This window comes from Heteronotia binoei, chromosome 5 (genome assembly GCF_032191835.1).
Source record: "Heteronotia binoei isolate CCM8104 ecotype False Entrance Well chromosome 5, APGP_CSIRO_Hbin_v1, whole genome shotgun sequence".
NCBI lineage: Eukaryota > Metazoa > Chordata > Lepidosauria > Squamata > Gekkonidae > Heteronotia > Heteronotia binoei.
Genome location: NC_083227.1, coordinates 101,850,417 through 101,867,521, shown reverse-complemented (window position 1 = coordinate 101,867,521; position 17,105 = coordinate 101,850,417). Strand labels below are relative to the sequence as shown.

Below are 17,105 nucleotides of genomic sequence, written 5' to 3'. Positions count from 1 at the left end.
CCATCTGCACATGTAGCCACAGAGCACTCTTCTCACCGTTCCCCAGAGAGCTCTACATTCCCTTGCTTGGTGGACTATACCACACAACCTGCTTTCCGGAATGCCGTTCCTTCCTCCTCCTCCATCGGTCACCGTAACAACAGATGCCTCCAGGTGGGGTTGGGGAGCCCACTTAGAGGACAAGACTCTCAGAGGGCTTTGGACTCCATCCGAGAGGGGCATGCACATAAACTGCCTAGAACTGATTGCTGTGCACAGGGCCCTCCATTCATTCCTCCCACTGATCAGGGGTCGGCACGTCCAGATCTCCACGGACAATATGGCTACAGTATTTTATGTCAACAAACAGGGCGGTACCAGATCCCTTCGGCTGTGCCGCATAGCCATATTGCTCTGGGAATGGTGTGTCAAGCACAACATCTATCTGACTGCCATTCATCTTCCAGGCGTGGAGAATGTTCTGGCCGACTCTGTCAGCAGGACTCGGATAGATGACCACGAATGGTCCATCAATCAGATCTATCTCCATCACATCTTCCTGTGCTTCGGCATGCCCAAGATCGATGTTTTTGCCTCGAGGAGCAATGCGAAATGTTCCCGCTTTTACACCAGAAGGGGCAACGATGCATTCCTACACATTTGGACAGGCCCCTTGCACTACCTGTTTCCTCCAATCCCCCTTATAACGCGGGCGTTACTGAAGAGTGCACGAGATGGCACAGACTGTATTCTCATTGCTCCATGGTGGCCACGACAACCGTGGTTCACGAGACTCCTGCTGATGTCTCGTCACACCTACCGCCGCCTTCCTCTAGCAGGCGATCTCCTAACACAAGCCAATGGCCAGGTGTGGCACCACAACCCACAAGTCCTGGCCCTTACAGCGTGGAGAATCCGTCCATCTCCCTATCCGCAGAGGTAGCTGAGGTTATCCTTAACGCAAGGAAGCCTTCCATCAGACGCTCCTACCACTGTAAATGGAAGCGTTTCTGTTCCTATGCGTCTTCCCAGCACTTACGACCAGCACTTACGACTATGCAGTTAGTCCTTCAATATCTACTTTCTTTACAGGAATCAGGATTCTGCTATTCTTTGTTAAAAGTTCATCTGTCTGCCATCTTGGCCTTCCATGATCCTGTTGATGGACAGACTGTCTTTTCACATAAGTTATCCAAGTTATTTTTGAAGGGCATGTTGCACCTTCATCCTCTGATTAAACCTTTTGTTCCAGTTTGGAGTTTGTCCCTAGTGCTTTCTTGCCTTATGAAACCCCCGTTTGAACCCATGGCCACGGTACATCTCAATCTGCTGTCCTGGAAGACCGCTCTCCTAGTTGCCCTTACTTCCGGCAAGCGGGCCAGTGACCTTTGTGCCTTCCGCCATGATGCTCCTTACATGGTTTTTCATAAGGATAAGGTCGTCCTCCGACTGGACCCTTCCTTCCTTCCCAAAGTTGTATCCCACTTTCATTTATCAACGGCAACGTTGTTACCAACTTTCTTCCCTGATCCACAGGACTCTGGGCAAAGAGCTCTGCACGCCCTCGACATCCGAAGGGCTTTGTCTTTCTACCTTGCTCGTACACAACAGTTCCGTAAGGACCCTAACCTGTTTGTGGCCTACGGTAACCCTCACAGAGGACACAAGATTTTTACCCAGAGACTGTCTAAATGGGTAGTTAGTGACATCAAGTTGTGTTACAAACTGGCTAAGCAGCCCTTACCCGAAGGCCTTAAGGCTCACTCCACCAGAGTGGTCTCGACGTCTTCAGCTTTCCTGCATGGCGTCTCCCTAGAGGACATCTACGCTGCCGCATCTTGGTCCTCACCATCCATGTTCGTCTCCCACTATGCCCTGGACATTTGTGTGAGAAGGGACACCTCCTTTGGCCAAGCGGTCCTCAGGTCCATCTTCCACTGAAGTCTTTGGTGAGTGTATCCATTTCCATCTATAATCTATATGATGTGATTTTGTGACTGTGCATATTCTTGGGTGATGTAACTAATGTTTTCTTTTGACCAGCACCATCCTCCAGGACCATTTAGCTGGCTAATCACCCATGTGTGGGACTGCACAGAGACCACGAAGAAGATAAACAGGTTGCTTACCTGTAACTGATGATCTTCGAGTGGTCATCTGTGCAGTCACACACGCCCACCCAGCCTTCCCCGCTGCTGGCCTCCTCTGCTTTATATTTACCTCTACTGAGTGTCAATGGCGACTGGAAGAAACTGAGTGGGAATGGCACCTCCCCCTCGCTCCAGGCGAGCTATTAGAACTCCGAGGTATGGATCCGTTGCCTGCGGCAAGACCCATGTGTGTGACTGCACAGATGACCACTCGAAGATCATCAGTTACAGGTAAGCAACCTGTTTTTTCCTTCACTCTTCCTCAAAAACCTATTCCCCAAAGCAAAAATCCAGTTCTGGTTTTCCTCAACCTCTTTGGAGCAGGAAGTACTTTAGAACTTCAGGAGGCATCACGTTGAGTTTGGAAACAGCTGCCTCAAGCATAGCAGAATGCCTGGCTTGAAACCTCCTAGCCTTTTAAATTACTCTTTCCGGGCAGCCATTTTGTAATTAGTACTGCCTAGAGATATGAAGATCCAGAAAAAAGAAAATCGAGGAACCTCCCCCATCCCTGTTCTCCCCAATTTTTTTACTTTCAATTTCCCTCAAAAATGCTTTTCCCCATTCCTTCAAAATTTCCAGGAATATTACATCTGTAATCTTGAATCTCATGACAGCCCATTTTCAGAATGCCCCAAAGGGCCCACAGGCTCAACAAGGTGGTGATTCTGGCTTGAATATGCAGAAGTGATGATGATGTCAACCTGTCTGCAATGTTGTGCAACAACACTCTGGTTTTGAGGCAAAACTATATGGTAAAATTGCCCTCAAACCATAGAATTTTGCTCAAAAACCAGAGCATCACCACATTACATCAGCACATTGCATTTGAGGGAATGATTTCCCTGGCCAGTGGTGAGCAGGAGCCTGAAAAACTGGGGGATCCCTGCCCCTAATTGGGGAATGACATCTCTACTATATCAGGCTGAGGCACTTTCCTACCAGCATAGTATTGTTTACAGAAAAATAAGCACTTTTAAAAATCTGTTGATTACCAAGTCCAAACATAGCAAACTATTTTCTAAAGAATAGCAGAAATATTAGGAATAACACTTTCCAATTCGAAGTGATTATTATGCATGATCCTGTAATTTCTATTTAAGATAAGAACGAGAAGAATACCTGCCAATGGAACAAAACCAAGCCATCTACTTGATGCCCCTCCAACTAATCTTGTAAGTGGATCAGGAGGAATAATACCTATGAGAGATCTTCATTATATTATTTTTTCAGACAGTTAAAATTTTACAATATTTTTACAATAATTTTAGAATAATCTTTTGAGGACTGGATTTGGTGGGAACAAGTTCTGTTTATACGAAGAAGAAGGGGATGTGCTGACTGAGCTCCTGTGTTGTCCTCCCCATAGCAATTTTTCAGCTTAAAAACAAATGATACGAACAATTCAGCAGTGGACAGGAGCTGGTATAACCTTTTAAAAGTATTGTTGTATATCATACATGGTGGGGTGGGGGGGGGCAGTTCACCATAAGAATTTTATACTAAGATGATTTTGCAATACTATATTATGCAATACTATATTATACTTCTGTTGGCATCATGTTTAGTTTGGAAACAGCTGCCTCAAGCATAGCAGAATGCCTGGCTTGAAACCTCCTAGCCTTTTAAATTACTCTCTCCAGGCAGCCGTTTTGTAATTAGTACTGCCTAGAGATGTAAAGGTCCAGAAAAAATAAAACTGAGGAACCACCTCCCACCCCTGTTCCCCCCAGAATATGTTTACTTTCAATTTACCTCAAAAATCTGGATTTTTTTTTCCCCTGGAGGAGGGGAAATCATGGAAAATGCTTTTCCCCATTCCTTCAAAATTTCCAGGAATATTACATCTGTAATCTTGAATCCTATGATAGCCCATTTTCAGAATGCCTCAAAGGGCCCACAGGCTCAACAAGGTGGTGACCCTGGCTTGAATATGCAGAAGTGATGCCATCATGTCCGCAACATTGTGCAACAACACTCTAGTTTCGAGGCAAAATTAATATGGCAAAATTGCCCTCAAACCATAGAGTTTTGCTCAAAAACCAGAGCATCACCACATGACATCAGTGTATTGCACTTGAGGGCATGATTTCCCTGTCTGGTGGTGGGCAGGAGCCTGAAAAACTGGGGGATCCCTGCCCCTAACTGGGGAATGACATCTCTACTATATCAGGCTGAGGCACTTTCCTACCAGCGTAGTATTGTTTACAGAAAAATAAGCACTTTTAAAAATATGTTGATTACCAAGTCCAAACATAGCAAACTATTTTCTAAAGAACAGCAGAAATATTATTTATTAAATAATATATATTATTTAGCAGAAATGATTATTTATTAGAATTTATCATTATTAATTGACTAAATTGGAATTTTTAGTGGTTAGTTAATTGATAAAATAGATTATTATTAGGAATATTTGGCTGTGGAAATTGATTAATTAATTAATTATTGTATATATTAATGGGATCAAATTAGGTTTTTAAGTATAGATTGAAATGTGGGTTTTGCTGTGTGGGAGAGCCAGTTTGGTGTAGTGGTTAAGCGTGCGGACTCTTATCTGGGAGAACTGGGTTTGATTCCCCATTCCTCCACTTGCACCTACTAGCATGGCCTTGGGTCCGCCATAGCTCTGGCAGAGGTTGTCCTTGAAAGGGCAGCTGCTGTGAGAGCCCTCTCCAGCCCCATCCACCTCACAGGGTGTCTGTTGTGGGGGAAGAAGGTAAAGAAGATTGTGAGCCGCTCTGAGACTCTTCGGAGTGGAGGGTGGGCTATAAATCCAATATCTTCTTCTTCTGCTAGCTAGTGCATTGAATTTGTTGGGAGAGTGAGAAGGGTAGATTGTGATTGCCAGGGGTCGGTGGGGAGTGGGTACAGGAGGGAAGTGGGTAGAGATATAGAAGGCCCACATTTTGGCCCACCAGTAAATGTTAGCCGGGTCATTGCCTGGCCCGATATCACTATCTGGGGAGGCCATGTTAGGGTCAGGGATTCCGGTCATTGAGGGGCGAGGAAGGTATGGCAGTGGGCATAGAGTACGAAGACAAGGAACCCTTTCCCACCTATGTCCCATCCCAAGGCATATTGGTTGTGGGGCTAGGAAGATCCCATCTCCAACACTGATGTTGATTAATGCCAGGTCCATCAATAATAAGTTCGCTACTCTGTGAGATTTTCTCGTGGAGCAGCAGGTGGACCTGGCATGTGTGATGGAGACCTGGGCGTGGGAAGGCGCCACTGTTGCCTTGAAACAGCTTACCCCGTCCGAATTCTCTGTCCTCCACCATTCTCGGACAAATGGGCAGGGGGGGGGAGAGTTGCTGTGTTTGTCTAGGATTCTTTTTCTTTCAGGGCGCTTCTTGCCCCAAACATTGCTGGCATTGAGTGTGTCGGCCTAGTGTGGGAAGCTGAGGAGAGTTTGGCAATCTGGGTGGTATACCGACTGCCTACTGCACCACCAGAAAGCCTGCCTGCCCTGCTGGATGCTGTGTCCACCTGGGCATTGGACTTCCCCAGGCTATTAGTTCTGGGGGATTTCAATGTCCACGTTGATGACGCAGCATCTCAGCAGGCACAGGACCTGGTGTTGTCCATGGAGACACTTGGATTCAGCCAATTTGTATCGGCTTCCACGCATCAGGCCGGTCAAATGCTGGATTTTATCTTTGGGGCAGGTATATTACCAGATCTGGTGACAGCGGAGCCAGTTCCATGGTCAGATTATTATGTCCTGAAAGCCCGGTTAGACCTGAAACTTCCCTTCTGTTTAGGTGGTGAGCAGATTTATGCTCGCCCGCAGAGCCAAATGGACCCAGAGTGGTTTCAGGAGGCCCTGTGGGATCCGATGCCCCCTGGCAGGTCATTGAATAAGTTAGTGGAGGACTGGTACTCCCGGTTCTCTACTGCCATCGATGACATTGCTCCCCAGAGCCCTCTTCGTTGTCACACCAAAGTTGCCCATTGGTATACCATGGAGATGCTGAGGATGAAACGGCAACTTAGACAGCTAGAGCAAGTGTGACAATGTGACAAGTCAAGAACCTCTTATAGAACGTTTATGAAGGTCTATGAAGGGGCTATGAAGTCCTCTAAGAAAGAGTTCTATGCGGCCTCCATAGAGTCTGCAAAGTCATGCCCAGCTCAACTTTTTAGAGTAATTTGGTCATTTACAGTCTTGCCATCAGGCAAGCAAAATGGTAAAGAATTGGATATTGGCTTTGAGGCTTTTGCGGCATATTTTGTAGATAAAATCCTGACTCTCCGCCAGGACCTACCTGCCACGATTGATACAGTACGCGAGCTGGAAGCCCCTTGGCCGTCTTCTGGTCTTATATTGGACTGCTTCAGCGGGGTCTTACCGGAGGATGTGGACAGGATCCTGGCTGCAGTAAAGCCTACCACTTGCCCCCTGGATCCCTGCCATCTTGGCTGGTGAAAGCCAGTTGAGATGGTATCAGGGATTTTCTGGGTGATATTGTCAACTTGTCCCTTTCAACAGGGACCTTTCCAGAGAAAGTGAAGGAGGCAGTGGTTCATCCGCTTTAGACCCTGGGGTCTTGGCCAACTACCACCCAGTTTCGAATTTACTGTTTCTGGGTAAGGTAGTTGAGAAAGTGGTGGCAGAGCAGTTACAGGTTTTCCTGGATGAAACATCCTCCTTGGACCCATTCCAGTCCGGCTTTTGCCCAGGCCATGGGACGGAGACTGTCCTAGTCGCTCTCACAGATGACTTAAGACAGCACCTGGATTAAGGCGGGTCAGCGCTGCTGATACTTCTCAATCTGTCAGCAGCATTTGACACAGTCAATTACGACTTTATGACCCACCGCCTCACTGTCGCCAGAGTTCGGGGGGTGGCCTTACAATGGTTTTCCTCCTTTCTCCGGGGACAAAGGGTGGTGCTTGGGGAGCAGATTTCCTTGTGGCATCCACTTATATGTAGAGTGCCGCAGGGAGCCATTCTCTCACCAATAATTATTTAACATCTATATGTGCCCCCTTGCCCAGATTGCCCGAGGTTTTGGGCTGGCTTGCCACCAGTACGCTGATGACACCCCAGCTTTATCTGTTGATGAATGGCCGGCCAGTCGCCGCCCCGACCAGTTTTCCAAGGCATTGGCAGCCATGGCTGGGTGGTTACAACAGAGCCGGCTGAAACTGAATCCAGCTAAAACAGAGGTCCTGTACCTAATTCAGGGTGTGGTAGGTATGGGCATCAAGCTCCCAGCTTTGGATGGTGCCACATCGGTGCCTGCCCAACAGGTGAGGAGATTGGGAGTGACTTTGGATGCCTTCCTTTCCATGGAGGCCCAGATCATGATGGTTGCCAGGTCTGCCTTTTGTTATCTTCGTTAGATCAGGCAGCTAGCACCATATCTATCTCCCCAAGGACCTTGCTACAGTGATCCATGCAATGGTCACTTCCAGACTAGACTACTGTAACTTGCTCTATGCTGGCTTACCCTTGAGACTGATCCGGAAACTGCAGTGGGTGCAAAATGCAGCGACTCGTCTGCTGACTGCACCACCTTTACAGGTGGGCATTTGGCTGGCGCTCTGCAGTCTGCACTGGCTGCCCATCGAGTACCGGATCCTTCAAGGTTCTAGTGCTAACATTTAAAGCCTTACATGGCCTGGGACCAATGTACCTGCAGGACCGTCTCTTTCTATATATGCCCAGGAGGTCATTACATTTGGCCTCCCAACATCTGTTGGCCGTCCCCAGCCCAAGAGACACCCACCTTGCCTCAACTAGGGCCAGGGCTTTTTCAGTCCTGGCCCCAACCTGGTGTAATCAGCTCCCTATTGAGTTCTGGGCCCTATCTGGCTTATTAGCTTTCCATAGGGCCTGTAAAACAGAGCTGTTCTGCCAGACTTTTAGCTGAGGCTGTGGGCGTCTATTCTTGATCTGGTTGGCCTCCCCTGCCAGCACTGTCATCTGTGCTAGGAAATGGAATAAAAACTGCCATCCCTATGAGATATCATGATGTGAGATAGCTAGGCTGGACAATATGTGATGTCATGGTAATCTGAGTGCTGTTGAGTTGTCTGTTTAGAAAATGTTTTTATTGTATTTCATTGTTTTATCATATGTTGTACTCCGCCCTGAGCCCTACGGGAAATGGGCGGAATAGAAATATACTAAAATAAAATAAAAATTAGGAATAACACTTACCAAAATAAAGTAATTATTATGCATGATCCTGTAATCTCTATTTAAGATAAGAGTGAGAAGAATACCTGCCGGTTGGACAAAACCATTCCTTCTTCTTGATGCTCCTCCACTGCGTCCTGTAGTTGGATCAGGAGGAATAATACCTATGAGAGATCTTCGTTGTTATATTATTTTTCAGACAGTTAAAATTTTACAATATTTTTACAATAATTTTAGAATAATCTCTTGAGGACTAGATTTGGTGGGGTTCTGTTTATATGAAGAAGAAGGGGATGTGCTGACTGATTGAGCTCCTGTGTTCTCCTACCTACAGCAGTTTTTCAGCTTAAAAACAAATGATATGAACAATTCAACAGTGGACAGGAGCTGTATAATCTTTTAAAAGTATTATTGTACATCATACATTGGGGAGAGGGGGCAGTCCACCATAAGAATCTTCTACTAAGATGATTTTGCAACACTATATTATGTCAATACCTTTTTAAATAAAAGCTGGCTCTCATCACAAAAAAACTATAATCAATATATCTACTTTTCAACGTTGCCAAACATGTGGGTGCTTAAATCCAGAGCCTTGAGCCATGAACAAATAAGACAGATCATTCAACAATTCTGAGAAGAGTCCCAGATTTGCAGAATCTGAAGTCTTTTTTTTTTTTAATCAGCACTGGGGGAGGGTTAAAAATCCAAAATAACAGAAGTAGTACTTGAAGCCCTAAGATGACCTCAGTGGCAATAGCTAGGCAGCCATAAAAGTACTGCCAGTTGAAGCCTTGGTTTCTTTCAGTAAAAGGCAAGGGGAGGGGCAGGGCCTTTGAGGGAGGACTCATTGCAGCCAGGGCTGACCAACTTGCTACTGTGAGATTTTGATGCCTCGCCATGGAGAAAAGTGGGATATAAATGAAGTAAATATATAATAAATATAGTGGATGATTGGGGGGCAGGTAAAACATCAGTTAGTGGATGGGAAGGAGAGCAGGGAAAGGGGGCTGATAGGAGGAGGGAAAGAAGAAACTGGGGAGGGTTAAGTGAGATGACTCCCACAGTTCCTTCTGGTTCCCCCACTTGTAACTTCCGGTTTTGGTATATAGCTAGTTTGTTTATTTATAGATTGCCTTTCAGCTTTAAATGTTGAAAATGCTACTTTGATAATTCTGTAATTCTACAGATTCTGTAATTATGTTATTGTCTAGTCTGGATGTGTTTGTTTAATGTTTCTGTAAGGTTTTAATGTTGTAAGCTACCCAGAGCCCAATTGTGAGATAGGGTGGGGTATAAATAAAAAAATTGAATTATAAATTGAAAAATTAAATTAAATTATCAAACTCAAACCTGCACTTATTAACAAATGCAAGCACAAACTCAGATTTCCCAAAGAACAGCAGAACAGTTTGGAAGGAATAAAATTTCCCAGGTGAACAGCTAGATTGGAATCCAGTAGCACCTTAGAGACCAAGAAGATTTTTGAAGTATGTGCTTTCAAGAGTCAAAGTTCCCTTTATCAGACTCTGAAAAGTTCTTACTCTCAAATCTTATTGGTCTCTGAGGACTCTTTTAGGCACCAGGAAAAGTCCATCCTGATGGTTTGACCCTTGAGTGATTGATTTCCCTTCACCTAGGGTCTATTTGTTTTGGCTTTTTAGGATTTTTTTAAACGATTTATTGTGCAATTGGAAGTGTGCTGCAGTTTAAAAGCTCTCTTTAAAGGTTACTGCTGTGAATTACTACTGTTGCTGTTTTACTGACTTTATTATTCTTAGTTTTTTATTGTGATTTGCCTCGATGAGCACATATTAGGACAGAAACCAACTGTTTATAGAAAAATGAATAGAAGAAATAAATGCACACAAGTACTGTAATCCTTTTATGAGACAAGGAAATTAATGTCTGTCAAGATCATAATGAAACATTGCTCTGGAGCCTTCTGGTCTGACAGGATCAGTTTTAACTCTATGTGCTGAAATCCCAGGAAGAGATATCGTTAGACTAATTTTCTTACAGCAGAAGAGTAAATAGCTGTAATAGCAAATTGATTGTTGATTACATACCTCTTTGAACCATGAAGCTGTCATAAGCTAGACAAAGAATAACAACAGAGTGAATATCACAGAGTCCATCAAAGTAGCGGTCTGAGCAAAAGTTAACTTAGGAAAATGGTAGCTTTCTTTTTATTGAAACTCTTGGTCAAAATGTTTCTTTAAATCTGTAACTAATGAAGTGTGAATCATTTTAGAAATTCATTGGATATCATGGTTTTGTAATCATTTATGTCAGGGGTGTCAAACTTATTTGTTATGAGGGCCAGATCTGACATAAATGAGATCTTGTCGGGCCAGGCCATGTATGTCATAAAATGTAATGTCAGGTAACAGAGATATAAATTTTAAACATTAAACAAACACATCCAGACTAGACATTTATAAACATAATGACTTAAAAAAAACCCCTTAAAACATGCTTAAAACATTAGCACTCATTGGTCTTAAAAGTGCTTTCTTTGTATCTCTCCCATGCGATCCAGGGAATTGGTCAAAAGAAGCTCTGGCTTTTTCCTTTCTTCCTCAGTGGACCAGAAGAGGGAGGAGCCTCAGCTAATAGAAGGAAGAGAGGCTTGGCTCAGTAGTTATGCTGTGCGATTGAGAGAGCATGGCAAAGCAGCTCTCCTTCCCCTCCTTCCTCCCCAAGGGAGAAGCCAATGGAGAAAATAGAGGCTTTGCTCTGCAGCTCCTGTGCAATTGAGCAAGCCTGGCAAAGCAAGCTGTTATGCAGAAGGAACCAAGACAGAGGGAGAAGGAAGCAGATAGGCACCCTCCGGGGGCCTGATATGGCCCCCAGGCCACATGTTTGACATCCCTGGAATAACCGGGTTTGATTCCCCACTCCTCCACTTGCACCTGCTGAGATGGCCTTGAGTCAGCCATAGCTTTCATAGAAGCTATCCTTGAAAGTGCAGCTGCTATAAAAGCACTCTCAGCCCCACCTACCTCACAGGATGTTTGTTTTGGGGTTGGAAGGTAGAGGAGATTGTGACCGCTCTGAGACTCTGAGATTCAGAGAATAGGGTGGGATATAAATCCAAAATCTTCTTCTTCTTCAAATATATTAGAAGCAGGAAACCAGTCAGGGAGGAAGTGGGACCCTTGGATGACCAAGGGGTAAAAGGATTACTGAAGGAGAATAGGAAAATGGCTGAGAAGCTGAATGCATTTTTTGCCTCCGTCTTCACTGTGGAAGATGAGAAGTGTTTGCCCACTCCAGACCCGCTAATTTTGGAAGGGGTGTTGAAAGACCTGAGTCAGATTGAGGTGACAAGAGAGGAGGTCCTTCAACTGATAGACAAATTAAAAACTGATAAGTCACCAGGTCCGGATGGCATACATCCAAGAGTTCTGAAAGAACTCAAAGGTGAACTTGTGGATCTCCTGACAAAAATATGTAATCTTTCATTGAAATCTGCCTCTGTTCTTTCATTGAAATCTGCCTCAATCTTTCATTGAAATCTGCCTCTGGAAAGTAGCAAATGTCACCCCCATCTTTTAAAAGGGTTCCAGAGGAGATCTGGGAAATTACGGGCTAGTCAGTCTGACTTCAATACCTGGAAAGTTGGTAGAAACCATTATCAAGGATAGAATGTGTAGGCACATTGATGAATGCAAGTTATTGAGAAAGACTCAGCATAGGTTCTGTAAAGGAAGATCTTATCTCACTAACCTGTTAGAGTTCTTTGAGGGGGTAAACAAACATGTGGACAAAGGGAACCCAATAGATGTTGTTTACCTTGAGTTCCAGAAAGCTTTTGATAAAGTTCCTCATCAAAGGCTCCTTAGTAAGTTCAAGAATCATGGAGTAAAAGGACAAGTCCTCTTGTGGATCAAAAACTGACTAATAATAGAAAACAGAGAGTGAGTATAAATGGGCAATTTTCTCAGTGAAGGATGGTAAGCAGTGGGGTGACACAGGGCTCAGTGCTGGGTCCGATGCCTTTAAACTTGTTCATTAATTATTTGGAACTGGGAGTAAGCAGTGAAGTGGCTAAGTTTGCGGATGACACTAAATTGTTCAGGGTGGTGAGAACCAGAGAGGATTGTGAGGCACTCCAAAGGGATCTGTTGACGCTGGGCGAGTGGGCGTCATTGTGGCAAATGAGGTTCAACATGGCCAAGTGCAAAGTAATGCACATTGGGGCCAAAAATCCTAACTATAAATACAAGTTGATGGGGTGTGAACTGGTGGAGACTGACCAAGAGAGAGATCTTGGGGTCATGGTAGATAACTCACTGAAAATGTTGAGATAGTGTGCGATTGCAATAAAAAAAGGCCAACGCCATGCTGGGTATTATTAGGAAGGGAATTGAAAACAAATCAGCCAGTATCATAATGCCCCTGTATAAATCGATGGTGTGGCCTCATTTGGAATACTGTGTACAATTCTGGTTGCCACACCTCAAAAAAGATATAGCATTGGAAAAAGTGCAGAAAAGGTCAACTAGAATGATTAAAGGGTTGGAACACTTTCCCTATGAAGAAAGGTTAAAACACCTGGGGCTCTTTAGCGTGGAGAAATGTTGACTTAGAGGTGACATGATAGAGGTTTACAGGATTTTGCATGGGATAGAGAAGGTAGAGAAAGAAGTATTTTTCTCCCTTTCTCACAATACGGAGAACTTGTGGACATTCAATGAAATTACTGAGCAGTCGGGTTAGAACTGATAAAAGGAAGTACTTCTTCACCCAAAGGGTGATTAACACATGGAATTCACTGCCACAGAAGGTGGTGGCAGCTACAAGCATAGACAGCTTCAAGAGGGGAATGAAGAGTGTCGGACTGGATGGACCATTGGCCTGATCCAATATGGCTTCTCTTATTTTCTTATGTTCTTATGAATAATCTACCACAGCAGTTTTCAGTAAAATGATTGTTAGGCAGAGAAAAATGCTCACAATGGAAAATACACAATTATACAAGGTTGTGTGAAAAAATGGCAAAACTATTGTTTGTAAGGCAAGGCGAAACAAAAGGTCCTTGGGGAAGCAGCCAGAGAGAGAACCTTTTCTGTAATTGTGCACTATTTATCAAACTCCTTCATGAAAAATATTCTCTTGACATCATATTTGTCATCTTTTAGGCACTTGAAAAAGTCCATCCTGATTTTCTGATCCTTGAGTGATTGATTTCCCCCTCACCTACGGCCAATGTGTTTTGGTTTCTAGGGTTTTAAAAAACAATTTATTGTGGCAACTGCAAGTGCTCTGCAGTTTTAAAAGCTCTCTTGAAAAGCTACTGTTTTATGAATTACTACTGTTGCTGTTTTACTGATTTTATTATTCTTACTTTTATATGAGGGCAGAAAACACATATTTATATAAATGAATAAATAAATGCATGTAAGTACTGTACTCCTTTTATGAGACAAGGAAATTAAAATAATACCAAAGAAAGATGAGAAATGTAACATTGTTCCGTAGTCTTCTGATCCAACAGGATAATTCATATCTCTATATGAACTCCAAGGATGAGCCAGCATACCTGTAAAAAAAAGTCTGATTGTTAGACTAATTTTCTTAACAGCTTAAGAATATGTAGCTGTAATAGTAAATTGGTCACGTTGATTACGTACCTTTTTGAGGTTTATACCTCTCGGAATTCTCATTATCTAGACAAAGAATAACAGAATGAATATTACAGAGTCCATCAAAGTAGTGGTCTAAGGCAAAAATTAACTGGGGAAATGGGTATCTTTCTTTTTGTTGGAACCCATTGTCAAAATGTTTGTTGAAACCTGTTACCAATGAGGTGTGAATCGTTTCAGAAAATCATTGGATATCATAGTTTTGTTAGCATTTATCTTATGGTTTTTTTTGCCTGGATAGGAAAACTTCAGACATTATTATAATAGTGTGATGTTCAACATTTGGGAAGTCCCAGATATATCAATATATCTAATTCTCAGCATGGCCAGACCTTTGGAGGATAATTAATTCTGGAGACTGGAGTCATTAGCAGACAAGACAGATTGTTCTATAAACCTAAAAAATGCCCCAGATTTGCAAAAACAACAACAACAACCCAACAACACTGAAATCTCTCTCTCTCGCTCTTTCTGGGTAAAACCCCACCTCCTGCTTGCCTCTCAAAGGCTGCTCCCCAATTGGCTGGGCATTGGTTCCCTCACCATGTCTCATGCAGGGCATGGGCAGGTTGGGTACCATCTCCTTTGCCTGGCAATGATGCCTCCCTCACCTCACATGGGTTTGGGGTAGGCCCAAGGCTACCACCCTCACCTTGCCTTGCACAGGATTTGAGCAGACTGGCACCATCTCATTCACCTCACCTCATGCAGGTTTTGATCAGGCTGAGTACTACTTCCTTTGCCTCATGTGGTGCTTGGGTGCCATCTCCTCCATACCATGTGGCGCTTGGGTGGGCCAGATGCAGCCCTTCTGCCACAGGATTGGCCTGGTTCAGTTGGGGGGAGGCCCACCAGGAGGCATCCTGGAATCTATAATGACCAATCCTCCTCTGGAATAAGGAACTGTGGCCAGGCCTCGCAACAGCTATGGGGAAACTTGCTGCCACACAGCAAGTTTGCTACCACACAGTTTGCTACCACAAATTCATATAATCTGCATTATTTCACTTTTTTGACACACATGTAGTATTTAATAGAAAAATATTTATTTTTTACACTGTTATCCTGCCCTTCCTCAGATGACAGTGCTGGCCGGGGAGGCCAACCAGATCAAGAATAGACACCTGCAGCTTCAGCTAAAAGCCTGGCGAAACAGCTCCGTTTTACAGACCCTACAGAAGGCTAATAAGCCAGGTAATCACTCCAGTGTGCTGCGGCGCTGAGAAAGGCAAACTCTTTGTTGGGGAATATGAGGAAAGGGATTGAAAATATAATGGCTGATATTATAATGCCCCTGTATAGATCAATGGTGCAGTCCCATATGAAATACTGTGTGTAGTTGTGGTCATCATATCTCAAAATGGATATTGCAGAGTTTTTTTTGGGGGGGGGGAGTAGAAAAAAGGCGATAAAGATTATTAGGGAGTTGGCACACCTTCCCTATGAGGAAAGGAAAACTTTTAAGTTTTTTTTAAAAAGAGAGATGACTAAGGGGGGCATGCTACAGTTTATAAAATTATGCATAGAGTGGAGATAGTTGACAAAGAGAACTCTTTCTTCCTCTCCAAAATACTAGAACTTGAGGGCATCCAGTGAAGCTGATGGGCAGTCGATTTGCGATGGACAAAAGGAAATACTTATTTACACAGCAAGTTATTAAAATGTGGAATTTGCTGCTAAAAAGGTGTAGTGATGGCCACGGCATCAACAGCTTTAAAAAGGGATTAGACAAATTCATGGAAGATAGGTCTATTGGTAGCTACTAGCCATGGTGATTAAAGGATGAGAGCCAGTTTGGTGTAGTGGTTAAGTGTGCAGACTCTTATCTGGGAGAACCGGGTTTGATTCCCCACTCCTCCATTTGCAGCTGCTGGAATGGCCTTGGGTTAGCCAGAGCTATCACAGGAGTTGTCCTTGAAAGGGCAGCTGCTGTGAGAGCCCTTTCAGCCCCACCCACCTCATAGGGTGCCTGTTGTGGGGGGAGAAGATATAGGAGATTGTAAGCCGCTCTGAGTCTCTGATTCAGAGAGAAGGGCGGAGTATAAATCTGCAGTCTTCTTATAAAGGGAATTTACACATAAAGTGGCAGTCAGCCTTTGAATCCCAGTCATGGCTGGTGTGTAGAAGCAGGTGAGGTAGGTGGCTGCCTAGGACACCACCTCATGGGGGTGGTGCCAGGCTTCCAATAGACCTATCTTCCATGAATTTGTCTAATCCCTTTTTAAAGCTGTTGATGCCTGTGGCCATCACTACACCTTTTTAGCAGCAAATTCCACATTTTAATAACTTGCTGTGTACTGAGGTCATCTGGGAAAAACCAGTTGAATATCCCTGGGCCAAGGGAGGCCAGACTGAAGGCCACCCGGGATCGGGCCTTCTCTGTCGTCGCTCCATTATTGTGGAACCAACTCCCCGAGGAGGTGAGGGCCCGAAGATGTTTAGATCAATTCCATAGGGCCTGTAAGACCCACCTTTTCAAGGTGGCCTTCAACTAGCGATAGAATTAGTAACAAAGCTAGGTATGCTGCTGGAAATGTTTTTATTATCTGATGTTTACGAAATCTAATGTTTATAACGCCATATTGTTATGTTAATTTTAATAATTTATAACTGTTTTAACCATGTTTTTATAATGTAAACTGATGTAATGTGTATTTTATGCTGTGAGCCGCCCTGAGCCTGCTTCGGCGGGGAGGGCGGGATAGAAATAAAAAATTATTATTATATTATTATAAATAAGTCACAGACCTGGGAAGCTGAGAGTGGCAGGACAGCATGTTGGTGTGTGCTCTCCTCCAAGCCTGGCTTCCCTTGCAAGGGAAGCTAGGCTCAGAGGAGAACACACCCCACCTAGATACTCTTGCCTTGAAGGTGAAAGCAGCTGAGTGGGGTGTCAACACAGCTTCTATGAGCCCAGCTTCCCTTGTGAAGGAAGCCAGGCTCGGAGAAGCCATGCCAACGCCCCGCCCAGCTGCTCTTGCCCTAAAGTCAAGAGCAGCTGGGCAGGGTGTTGGTGTGGCTCATCCGCAGCCCCTGCTCAGCCTTCTCAAGTCTGCCTGCGAAGACTGAATGTGGGCTGCAGGTGAGTTGCACCTGTGAAGTGCACTCTCTGAGGCGCTCTGAGACTGCCCTCTTGGAGTGCCTCTGAGAGCACATTGTGTAGGTGCAGCTCAC

At 44.3% G+C, this 17,105-nt stretch overlaps 1 protein-coding gene across 1 annotated transcript in view; it reads right to left on the bottom strand.

Moving 5' to 3' along the window:
• ITIH4 (inter-alpha-trypsin inhibitor heavy chain 4) overlaps window positions 1–17,105 on the bottom strand; it is a 75,929-nt gene that overhangs the window by 28,679 nt on the left and 30,145 nt on the right. The window lies entirely within an intron of this gene.